Source organism: Eulemur rufifrons, chromosome 3 (assembly GCF_041146395.1).
Source record: "Eulemur rufifrons isolate Redbay chromosome 3, OSU_ERuf_1, whole genome shotgun sequence".
NCBI lineage: Eukaryota > Metazoa > Chordata > Mammalia > Primates > Lemuridae > Eulemur > Eulemur rufifrons.
Window position 1 is genome coordinate 39,182,970 of NC_090985.1, and position 13,425 is coordinate 39,196,394.

Sequence of the window (13,425 nt, forward strand, 5' to 3'; positions counted from 1 at the left end):
GTCGGCACTGTAATCCCCATTGTAGAGCAGAGAAGGCTGAGGCTTCCTGTACTATGAAGCTAATCAATGGCAGAGCTGAGAATTAAATTCTCTGCTTCGTCGGTCGCATCGTTCTCTTCTTTCTAAGACCCTTCAAGAGGCGTCCAGCAGGAACTGTGGCCACTGCTCTGGGAAAATGAAGCCACAAGTCCTGTGACTCGTATGAGCATCCAGGCCTGTTAACTTCTAAGCAGATTTCCTTCTGTCTCCTGCTGCCACCATTTGTCCACATCTGCTGTCCCCCACTCCACCATCTCAGCTACTGGAACAGAAGAACACATTTTAACCCACTGAAATCTGCTCGGGGTAGACTCCAGCATCTCCAAATGGCCCAATGGCCTCTCGGCCCAAAGGGAAGAAGCCAGGTCTTGCCTGGCAGCTGTTTTAGAGCTTGAGAGGCCCCCTGCCCATCTTGGGATGTTCAGAGAGCCAGTTCCACCCTCCCTGAGTGGGCTGCAGGCCCGGTCACCAAGGAGGGAGAACAGGATGTAGGTGGAGCCATGTCCTAATAGAGCCCGCGGGTGCAGTGCCAGACACAGAGATCCCAGGAATAACAGCAGCCAACACGGGAGCACTAACTAGGTGCCAGGTGTCACTCTAGGTGCCTCCAGCCTCACAGACACCTGGGCTGTGGGCTCTCCAGGGCACTCAGAGGTTCACTGCCCTCAGAAGTGATGGCATCTGAGAAACACCTGTCTCCGAGGCCGGCAGGCACTTGGCTGTGGCCTGAGGGTCTGCTAGGGTCTGACCATAGCCCTGAGATCCTGGGTCCTGCCCTCTGCACACTTTCCCAATCTCCATTTTGCAATCAGTCAGCATGATCCAGTAAACATCTGCAGCAAGAGGAGGACCCATCTTCCTGACCCTTTTCTACATGTTTCAAAAAGAGCCCAGGGGTGTGGGGGCGGCGGGGGGAGGGAGGCTTAGCCATCAGAGGAGAGGCCAGGAGAAGGCCGGGCTGCCTGATCATGAACCACGTTGCCAAAGCTTCCTGATCAGGTCCAAACACAGCGAAGCAAGGAGAATGCTCGCAGAGGAAACTGTAGTGCAGTCTTTTTGTCCATGCTTTATGGGGGTTCAGGGTTGGAAGGGTGGAGGGAAGGAAGGCTATAGGTCAAAGTTCAGAGAAATATTTTCTAACTGCCTCTGGCTCACTGTGCAACGTTAGGCAGATCACTAAACATCTCTGAATGAGTTTTCTCTTTTGTAAAACAGTAGATAATCGTGGCCCCCTCCCTGTTTCATAGGATTAATGTCACACTTTTCTCGTTTTATTTCCATAAGAGCTCCACGAGCTATAGAGGGCATGTTGTATCTTCTTCACTGTGCAGTTGAGGAAACTAAGGCACAGAGAGGTTTATTCCTCCACCAAACATTTGGTAAGTTCCTACCGGGTACACAGGATCTGGGAAACTTAGAGTGACCCCAGAAAAGAACAAATAACTTGTCTGAGGCACCAGGTAGGGAAACCACTGGGAGCAGACTCAGCCTCTGAAGCGACTGCCTTCCAGCAGCGGTGACCCCCAGGGTGGAGGAGAAGATCCTAAACACAGCTGGAATCAACCTGCTAGCACCTTCCCCATCCATCCACACGCTTCACTGCTTTAGTACACATACTGGTTAAAACATGTTCTCCTCTTCGGAGGCCTAAGCTCCTTGAGGGAAGAATCATGACTTATATGATTATTTTTATCCCTGGGGCTTCATAGCTAATATCTGGCCCTTTGTAGGTGCTTAATAAATACTTGTTACATGAATGAATGAATGAATGAATGAATGAATTGCAACAAGGGGAAGTGCAGGAAGGGCATTTGAAGTGAAGGAACCCGAGTCAACAAGAGTATGGAGATGGGAAAGCCACAGCCCACCTGAGTAGAGCTACCCCTCCCACCCGGAAAGGCCTTCTGCCCCCAGCCCCTGGACACCGTGTGCCACGACCTTGAAAAAGCAGGTGACACTCCAAGAACAGGCAAGGAGATGAGATGGCGCAGGGAGAGGAAGCCACACACTTGGTTGATTGCTGTCCACCCCTTTCCATGCCAACCCCCCTCTTTAGTTGTGAAGGATATATCTAGAATTTCTTGATATTGGCCTAAAATCTTCTATGAGCCTGGCATCATTCCAGGCATCAGGGAGTCTTGAATTCAAATAATTAGGTATTTAACAGTAAAAATTAACACTAAATAAGTTAGCCCTTAAAAATATATAAAATATAAAATACTATAAGCATTTATAAAGCATACTTTTGTCTTGTCTATAGACCAGGCCACCAATTCTTCCAGACAGGACTTTGGATCAAGAATGACACGATCTGATTTCTGTCTTTAAAGGATCCTTTGGCTGCTGTGCGGCTTCTGCGGTGAGGGTGGGAGTAGAGGCCCCAGTTAGAAGGCACCACAGTGGTCCCAGTGGGAAGTAACTACACCTGGGGTGGGGTTGTTAGAAGAGGGGAGCTATATTTTGAAGACGGAATTGATTGCATTCGCTGATGGTTCAAATGTTGGATGGGAGAGAGACAAGTCCGGGATGGTGGTTTGGTTTGGGGCTTGAACAACTTGGTGCCGTTAACTGAGACGGGGAATGCTAGGGAGGAAGCAGGTCTCTGGAGGGAAACCCAAAGTTTGGTTTTGAATATGTTATATGCGAGGTGTCTCCAAGGGCTCCGAGTGAAGCTGTCAAGTGTATGGATGATATTTAAAAGCAAGGCACTGGCGTGGGTCATCTGAGGACAGTGTGCAAATACAGAAGAAAACGGCTCAGGACCGAGCCCTGGGCCACTCCAGTATGAAGGTCAGAAAGGTGAGGGGACCCAGCAAAGGAGACGGATAAGACACCGGAACAAGGTAGGAGAAAAAACGAGAGCTGCGTCCTGGAAGCTGAGGGAGGAAACGTGCCCAGAGGACAGACAAACCAAATCGGCTGACCAGCTTTGCCAAACATTTCAGCCTAGGCCTCTCATTCTGAGCAATGTCGCTCCGGAGTCCACTCGAATAAGCCACTGAGTCCCCTCGATTCCAGGATGTGCTTTTTGTTTTTGAATTCTCACATTGCTGAAATGAGGGACCCACGTGCAGTCAATATGTGTCCCCACCACACACACCAACCTTGCCTAAAATAAACAAAGGCTATTACTAAATCACCATGGCATAGTACATCCCATCAGTGGGGTACCAGGCTGTCACTATGAGGAGGAGACAGCAGGCACCGAGGGACAGGAGGGGATTTAGCACTTATTAAGCATCTACCGTAGACCAAGAATCACGGTGCTTAAAGTTTCACATTTTGTCTCATCTAACAACTGGAGAGAGAAAGAAATTTACAAGGGAAGGAGAAACATTGTCCAGTTTAGCATGATAAAGGAGCAATGCCTTATCCCCCAAAAGCAATAGGCTCCCCAACTCTAAAAGAGGAAAAAGCCAGGTTCATTTTGGTCTACACATCCCTTTACCTTCATCCCCATCTTCCAGAAACATCACCAAAGAAATGACAATTTGACCCAATGCAGTGTTTTCTCAAAACTTGTAAAAACCTTTTAACATATAGAAACACAGCAAGTGTTTCCTGAGGTCATAGATCCTCAAAAAAAAAGCCAGAGGAAAAATTAAAAAAGCAGGAAGGAGATACACCACTTGGTTTTCTGAGGGCTGGGCTTGGAGGCTCCTCCCAAAGTTTTAACTCATTTCTGCTTGGCTGACTAAGCCACGATGAGTTTGCTCAAATCTCAAATCTACTGTCTTCGAATGGAAGAGCCTCTGGGCTTTGGGAACCTGTGATGCGATGAGGGCAGGTATACAGAGAAGTGGACCAGATTTGCTCTGCTAATTTGGAATTGCTGAGTCCACTGTAAAATGCCATCAGCAGCGTTGTGCATGGCACTGATCTTTGGTTTTCTTTTTTTTTTTTAAAGTCCCAACATAAGACAGTATGTTGATAAATGATAGATAGATAGCTACTAGACACCTATAGATGACAGGTAAATATAGGTAGTAGACAGATAGATGTAGGTGACATAGATGATAGATAGATAGATATAGATAAATAGATAGATGTCACTAATATTATTTGGACTTTATAGGTGTGGCCACTTCCAGCCATGGGGAATAGGAAATAAAGCCTAAATCTTTATCCCCTGCAGAGCCAGAAACAAGGTCAAGCCCAGCTCGATGGTGAAGCCAGACTTGCCTTCTCTGGAATCAAATACTGTACCTGACAAGGACACGTCCTTGGCAATTTTCTTTTCTCTATTTCCAGGGGACGGCATTTCCCTCCTTGCCTGGGAGCTGCGCCTTTTGATCATTATCCAGCCGTCTGTCTGCACCACTCTGCCCGGCCCGGGTTTCTCCTCCCGGAGGCCCCATCTCTCCCTCTGCGGCCACACCAAGATCACCCTAGAGATGCAGACTGTGGCAGGAGCAGCTGGGAGGGACCAGCCACTGCAGGAACTGGCCAGGGCACCTCGGCTTTCCCAGACAGCGCCGTGATGAGCACACTGAGGGCTGGGTCCCACGGTGCCTTCCCACCGGCTCTCTGGGGCCGATCCTATCTCCCATCTCCCGGTGAAGCAATCCACGTAATTAGCCACAGTAATATCCAGGCCGTCTGAGGCTGCCTGTCTCAACCTCGGCCCGGGTGGCTGTCTCAATGAGCACCTAAATGATTATTCAGCTCCCCTCCAACCAGCTGAGAGGAGAAAAACGGGGTCTCTCTCTAGGACAGCTGCCTAGTACCCTACTCCCTGGGTTGGGCTCTGTCTCCAGGACAAGTTTTTCCAGAAAGCCGACCCCTATGGGCCACAAGGGCACCATTTTGACACGGCAGCCCCAGGGACCTTGCTTTGGGCTCTGAACATTTTTTGGAAGCCTGTTTTGTTAGCCAACATCTTTTGAGCCTTTTTTCCCAGGCAAGGCCCCATAGGGGTTACAGAAATATGCTAAGAAAGACTCTCTGACCTCCAAGTCCCTACCATTTCATTGTGGAAAAAAAAATGCAAACATCTGAAGAGAGAAATGATGGGGTGGTTGGGGAGCAGAACTAATGTCTATGCTGACGTAGCACCGCCTTGTTCCACACCTTTTACTAAGCCTGATCTCATCCTGTCCACACAAGTGTCAAGATCCCCATTTTAAAGGCTCATGTTGGTTAAGCAGAACCAGGACAAGAATGTTCTAATAATAATACTACTGTGTGGCCTGGGAGATTTGCTGTACCTCTCTGAGCCTTTGGTCCTGGTAAAATCCAGGACTAGCTAAGTCACTGCTTCGAGCCAGGCTGATCTGCCCTAAGAGCCCAGATATCACACAGGCTCTGGTGGCCCTTCAGCAATGGTGCTGGTAATGGTGCCCACAGCCAGCTCTGGGGCAGGATGGTCAGAGGCAGCGCGGGAACTTGACGGCGCACAGGGATTGGAGAAGCAGAGGGAGGACGGGATTGCATTTGATAGGTCCAGGCAACAGCAAAGACTCAGAGTGGAAAAACAGGCAGGGTGGATTCAGGGGAGAGTGAGGAAATGGAAGGGACTCTCAGACCTGAGGCTCTGCCTCTCCAAACTCCTAGAACCTTCCTTTTTAGAATTTTCCATTTCCTAAGAGTCGAGGCTGCATTGCTCAACCATTGTGCTCTGTTTCTCATGGGTGTTCCAGGCCCGTTCCCAGAGATGATATCAGACTCAGGTCATGGATTACCACATGGATTCAAGTCGGCGAGGGTTTCGAGACAGCGAGAGTTCACTGGGTACCCTCTCCTTGGGTGCTTCTCCCGGCTGCACCCGTCTCCCCCTGGTCTTTTCTCTTTCCAAGGCCATTCCAAATGCTACCTCTGGCTTCACTCCACCCTGCGAAGCACCGTGGTGTAGTAGCTCTGTGTTCAAATCCAGGCTTCACAGCTTAGGAGCTATGTGTCTTTGTGCATGCTATTAACCTCAGTTTCCTAATCTGTAAAATGGGGGCGGGAACCCCAATACCTATTACAAAGGTTCATGGTGAGAATTAGATAAATTTAATACACCTGTAGTCTCTAGGGTAGCACCTCGCACATAGTCAATAAACTCATGTTAGTGGTGACTAATCAGTATGTGTAGGCGTCCTTTATTCCCTGCTCTGGGAATCAGAAAGGCATAATGCCTTTTCCAGGAGGTGCCCAGGAAAGATGTGCTAAGTAATTGGTGTGACTTGAATTGGAAAGACTGAGATGGTATTGCTAGAGGTTAATGCGTAGGCTGTAGGGTCTCACGGCCTGTGTTTGAATTTCAGGCCTGCTACTTACTGAGGGTAACCTTGGCAAGTATTTAACCTCAGTTTCCTCATCTATAAAATGGAGATTAAAATGATTCCCACCTATAAAGATTTCTGTGCAGGCTCAACGATGTCATGAAGGGCTCAGCGAGCACAGGGGCTGGAGCATAGTGAGGGCTAATATTGCTTTTGTTAGTACATGAACTTGCTCCCTGAAAGTTCATTGTCTCTTTGAAGAGCCAAGTCTCACACACGAGCTACAGAGAACAAACTAAAGATAGGGGCCCAGTCTTGGTGCCTTTTTCCTCCTCTCTCCCTCCCACCCCAACATAAAAAGTCCCCTTCCTTTAGTCAATCAGATAGCTGTGGGGGACATAGCCTAGGTATGAAAAGGACAAAAGTCCTTGTTCTGCTAAATACCATCTGTGTGGCCTTGGGCAGGTCACTGCACATCTTCAAACCACAGTAGCTGGTAAAACACTACACCAATTAAGTTATTCACATAATGAGTCTATCTGGGCCTTCCTTTCCCTCTGCTGAAGGGAGAGGAAAGAAAATAGGTGCAGAAGCTCCTCAGCTTTGGTTCCCGTGCACTTACTGATGGCTGCTGTGTCTGCACTGGGCCGGGTGCTAGAGACACAGAGCTGAATGGGCCTTCTGTGCTTCCCAATCTCTGGCAGGAGGCAGAGGCTTACACAGAGAATTACATTAATGGGTGCCAAGTGGCTAAGCATCGCGTGCTTTCTCTGCACAAGGCACTGTGTGAAGAGCTCTACAGAGATGGTCTCTTTCCACTTCGCCACACCTCTGTCTTGTAAGTACAGTTACTGTCACAGCCATCTTACCAGGGCAAAACTCAAATAAGTCATGCAATGTACCCGGGGTCACACAGCTAATCAACTGCTCCCAGAGAAAGGAGTGCAGAGGAGGACACGGAACTCCGTGGGAGGAGAGGATTCATCCAGAGAGAAGGCTTCCTGGAGGAGGTGATGTCTGCATCTTCAACCACGAGTCAGCAAAGGGGGGCAGTGTTTAAGGAGAGGAGACAGCAAGGGTAAGAGCCAAGAGAAAAAGAGACCGTGACCCATACAAGGGCCATGATGCAGGTGAAACAGAAGATGGGGGTCAGGCGGCCAAAGACCTGCCGGCCAAGCTACTGAGGGCTGGGGCTTTCGTCTGGAAGGCAGCAAGGCTCCCTTGAAGGGTTGTGAACAACAGAGAAGAGTGATCAGATTTTCCATTCTGGAAGCTCTGCTCACTTGCCCTCACAAATGCCCCAGCCTCCTTGGGCCCCCATCTCCACGTGGGAGTGTGCCCCAGGCTGTGGGCCCGTCTCCGTCAGGCCCGGGCCCATTTTTTCAATTCCATGCTGTGTACTGGCCAAGTTACTTCATGTCTCTGACCAAAATGTCTTCATCTGCAATGCAGAGATAACTGTTCTGTGGCCGGACTCTTACGGTAATAAACAGAGGATGCTATATATAAATGCCTCACCCAGCACCTCACACACGGGGCGAGCTCAGGAAAGGCGCTTCCTCCCTTCCCGCCTCCTTTTCCTGAGATGCGTTCTGCTTGTTCCTAAGTTGAAAATAAGCAATTGATACACACGTTATTTGACTGATGAATGATTGGTTGATGGGACCTTTGATATTTTCCATAGTCAGCAATTTTGACTATTCATGAGCGACCCTAAAAGCCCCTGACACGCAGTGATTTTGAATTTAGCTGGTTTAGCAAGTAAGAGAGTCTGACCATACCAGCGAGGCTGAGCCTGAGCTGCTATGACGCAAAAGTCCAAAAATGCAATGACTAAAGGTCCCTAAGTGCGGCCCCTCAACTGAATCCAAACTTCATGAACAAATCCCTTTATTAAAAGGACTTGTGCTGTAAAATTTGGATTCGGTCAAAAGGCCGCACTCAAGGATCCAGAAGGCCACATGGGGCCCCAAGGCTGCAGGTTCCCCACCCCTGGAAACGATATTGATGTTTCTCTCAGGAAACAGTCCCGAGATGAGCTGTCCAGGTCAGCGATGAGGCTCTGCTCCACGTGGTCATTCAAGGACCCAGGTTCCTGCGTCTTACTGCTCCACCATTCCCTACACCAGGACACTGTTATTGTCTGCATGGTCAAAGTTAGGTCACCATCACAGCTCAGTTCCAGTTATCAGAGAAAGAAAGAGATTTGCCCAGTGACTAAAGTCTCAGGCCCACAAGTGGCATACTTAACTTCCATCGGCATGACCTCAGGCACGTGGCCACATGTAATTGCTGGGAATGCTGGGAAATGCAGTCTAACTGGGCCTTCACATACCCAGCTACAACCTTAATAACAGGAAAAGGGGAAGAATGGATTTTGGTAGCCAACCAACAAATAGAATCTGCCTTACTGGCCGGCCATCAAACATTTGCAGGATACGAGACTTCATTGTAAGTCGTAATTAGTGGTCCGCAGATGCATTCTGTTCATCCAACACAGGGGTTTACAATTTGAGGGGACTGATAGGCCATTGGGCAAGATATGTTCTCTCCAGTTCAGCTACAGGCCTCACCACCTGCTATTTTTATATCCCAGGCCAAATTCACATAGTTATGCCATCTCTTGGCCCTTTGAAGCCAGCATTTGAATCTAGAACCCATGTTCTAGAATATCAAACATAGTAATAATAGTTATGAGACTAGAATGACATTATTGAGATAACCTTATTGAAATCTATTTTGTGCCACATCCTTTTATCCCCATTCACTTTGCTACTCACCAAAACCCAAGTTCTTCTCTTCATCCTGGGCACACAGCTAGACTACATCTCCCAGCCTCCCCTGCAGCTAGGTGTGAGGGACATGAATGAAGATAATACTCAGGCCTGGCCCATAAAGACCTCCATCCATTCGTTTAAAAGCATAAGGTTTCATTTCAGTGAAGTAGAGTATATCATTTTTTTCTTTTGTGGTTTCTGTTTTTTTGTGCTATTGCTTATTTTTTTAATGATTTAAAATTGTATTTATACATCATCCAGAAAACATCCTTTGCAAGATGAAACTGGATGATTTTACAAGGTTAAATTCATCCATTAAAGTTTCTTTTTCTTTTTTCTTTTTATTTTTTTTTTGGGGGGGTAGGTATTCATTTGATATTTGTGGCTTTTTAAAATCTTTGTTTATCATGGTTACCAAAGGAGAAAGAAAAAAATTAGGGCAATTTGAAAAGGCAGCTCAGAAGTTTTGTGAACATAAGACTGTCTTGGCAAAAGAGTAATTCAGGAGAAAGTCAGAAGGAGGCATTGTAATTTACTGCTTGAAAATTAAGAGAACTGAGAAGCATTGGGAACAAAGTCCCTTTGAATGTCAAGCATCTGGTACAGTGTCTTTCTTAAGCAAGGATACAGCGCTAACAGAGGAGGGAATCTCACCAAATGAGCAGGAGAATGTGGCAGACAAGACCCATGGGCCTGGCACAAGCCACATCTTAAACCCATGGGCAGTCTTCCAACCTCCGACCTGTGCTCAACCAAGAGAAAACTATTTCTACTGCTTAACTAGGCTCCTGGAAGGGCCAATTTATTCCCTCCCACGTTGGGCAGACTTTAATAACCAAAGCACATGGCTTCCTGCAAACAGACTCAGCCAGGAATTAACTCCTTCCTTCCTTCCCCTGCAGTTATAATCAGCCCGGTCATTCTGGAACAATGCATGTCCCAGCTTACCAGGAAGGGACAGCAGTAGAGAGCAGATTTTCCATGGCTTTCTCAGTGTCCTGCTGGCCCTGGATCTCCCTGGAGCCAGCCCAAGGTATTTCAGGGTTGACATTGCGTGAGATTATATGGCTGCTAACACCCAAGCCTGCAACTGCTGACCCGGTCTAATTCGAGACAGTGTTCGTGCCTGCTGCTATATCATGGGCCCGTGCTGCAGTTATTCTCATCAGAGTCCTGTCCCAAAAGATGGCATGAAATGTCACCTGGTCTGGACTAATTGGATTTGAAAGGTCATCTGTTTGAATCTGGATTTTTAAAGAGAGAGGTACACAGTGTAATGAAAAAGAGAGAGCCCTAACTTTGGTGTCAGAAGGCCCGAGCTGAAAGGCCAGCTGCGCTGCTTACTTGCTGGGTGACCAAGGGTAATTTATCCCACCTCCCCAGGCCTCAGTTTCCTCATGTATAAAACATGGATGGGTTAAGGAGATAACAAAGGATTGCATGAGATGACACTGAAGTGGCCAGCGCAGTGAATTCCGGGCACATAGCAAGCTCTTGGTAAATCTTAGTCCCTTGCTGCACCTCTCCTCCCACAGGGACCAAACAGCTGGAGTTAACACACATCCCCTTAACAGCTATGTGAACATGGACATGTTATTAAACCTCTGCACTTCCTCTTCCATTTTGGGAACAGAGAGGTCTGCGCTGGAGCTATCGATCAGGGCAACACCAACACATGGAAGGAGAAGAAACTGTTTGGGTGAACCGTGTGTCAAGAAGAGACACAGGGTAGAGTCAGAGCGGCAGCCACACCAGCACTCAAGGGTTAGCTGGAAGGTGGGGTGACAGTTGAAGATTAAAAAAAATGTCTGAAGGAAGAGAAGAGAGAGGGACAGGTACCCTGGGGGCCCCCCAGAGGGTCCGGGAGAACGTGGAGGCCGTGAAGACCCCAGGAGGAGAACACCTAGCCATGCTGGGGTGCTTGGCATTTGGGAGGCTGGTGACTGCAGGGAAGTGATGGGGAACGAAGCCACTCTGTGGCCGGTGGGTGAATGTGTTAGGGATGAGGGAAAAGAAAAGGAAGTACAGTTAGAAAGCCAAAGCCAGTGGGGGCAAGCGATAATATCAAGACTGGGAACATCTTGCTACATGGAAGACTCATAGGAAGGAGAGGGAGAAAATGAGGCCAGAGAGGAACAGGAAGAAGTCAGAGGCAGGAGCTTTACTGGGTCAGTGGACGGAAGCCAATGTTCAGGCCACAGTGGCGTTTGGTGACACCCTTCCTGGGGGGCCACCAAGGCTGAATGAACTTGGGCAACTTTGACTCAGCAGAAAGGAAGGAGGCTCAGAGGATTCAAGATTTGAAGAGAAATTTTCATCTTTGGGGATTCCATGGTCATAGTTTTGACTAATATCTGTCTTGCCCTTTGCAAGGTGCTTTCACTGGCATCATGTTAATGTAGGAAGAATTAGTCCCATTTTACAGAATTGGGGGGAACTAAGGTTCAGAAAAGTTCAGTGGCTTAAGATCTTGCGGCTGGGGGTGTCAGGGCTGGGACCGAAACCCATATTTCTGTGATTCAGGGTCCAACTCTGTCCTCCCTGCCCTGGGAGTTGCTAAAATCAAGCCAACCAAACATTTCTAAAGCAGCCCCGCATGCTGGACGCCATGCTGAGGCACTGCCGATGACGGCCATGGGGGCAGACATGCGTGGCGTTTGCCCGACACCTGCTGCACTCTGCTTTGCTGCTGCAGACTCCTGACTGACATATTCCAAACAGCCCACAGCTGGAAATAGCTCACGCGCCCAACACCAGGGGAATGAAGAAGCAAACTGTCATATAGCCAGAGCAGTAGTGCTGGAATACCACTCAGCAATAAAAAGGAACCATTTCAGATATACACAAAAACACAGATGCAGCTCGAAAGCACTATGCCAAGTAAACGAAGCCAGATACAAAAGACCACATGCACAGGGTTCAATTTATACGAAACTCTAGAAATGGGAAAATCTAATACATAGTGGCTGAAGGCAGATTAGTGGTATCCAGGACTAGGGTGGGGTTGTGAATTGACTGGGAAAGATAAGAGACCTTTGGGGTGATGGAAATGTATTGCATATCATCATGACGTAGTGGTTACATGGTGTATATGTTTGTCAAATTCATCAAACTGTGTACATAAAATGGATGTGTTTTATTTATGCAAATTATACCTTGTTAAAGGTGATAGTGCAAAAAAATTTAATGTGAGGTGGATCACAAAAATGAATACAGTACATTTTCTTCAAATATTGAAATGTTAAAAAAAAAGGAATGCGGTTCAAATAGATATAAATGAAGAAATAGAGGGAAGAAAGGCTGAACTGAAGATAAAGCCAGAGACAAAGTTAATTTTCTCAGAAGCCAAAGCAAAAAGGGGGAAAGAAATATTCACAACCTTTCATAAGTCCATCAGAGAAAATCACAGTGTTCATAAAATAAAATTGGATCATAGAGATACGGCAGCTTCTGAGAGAAGGAAGTGACTAGTTCTGTTTGGGAAAACCAGGAAATGCTACAGCAATGAGGGCAAAAAAACAAACAAACAAAAATAGCTAGTGCCGACAGTTTGGGGAGGCTGGATGTGAAAGGGGTGGGATTGAGCCACCGAATGCGACAGGATCAGCTTAACTCATTTCCTAGATGTCCTTCAACTCTGAAGACGTGAGGTCAGAGGTCGTGGTCTCCGAGGCAGGAAGGAGGCTGGGGCCTGAGGGCTACAAACAGCCTAGGGTTCCGTGGGGCCTGAGGAGGGAACTGTCATCTCACAGCCAGGACAGGCATTTCATATATTTACCTACCAGTTTGTGGCGGATCCATCCAGACGAGGGTCAGACCCCAGCTGGACCTTGTCTGGAAGGCCCTTGCTGTGTCAGCATTAAGCCCTCCCCTGCTGGGCTGGGGGGAGGTGGGGTCCCCGGGGGGTTGGAGCTGTTGGGGACGTGGAGGGAATTACTAACCCATACAGGACACGTTAGGATTCCAGCAACACCCCTGGCTAGATGGTGCCGGATCATCAGCTGTGGGTCGCGCCCGCCCGCCCCCACGGCCTCTCCTCCGGGCCGCCTTCCCCGGTCCGAGTCATGCCTGATTATCACCAGCTAATGAGAATTCCTGGTCTTGGTCAACTGCCCACACTCAGGAATTCGCTACTCATGAGAAATGTCAGCTTTACGAAAGTGGGCTCTGTGTGTCAGCTCTTTTTCCCACATTCAGGGTTTACAGCTGACAGTAGTTGGTTTCACATGATTTGCTGATAGGGGAAGAGGCCGTAATCCAGGAAACTGCTCTGGCAAATCACCCCTGGGCCAGCAGAGCATTCTGGAACATTCTTGTTATGTTTCCCCTCAGAAATCATTTGGAGAGGGAAGTGTTGAGATTTCAACAAGGCTAGCGTGGAAGACTTCATGCCTGAGGGAGCA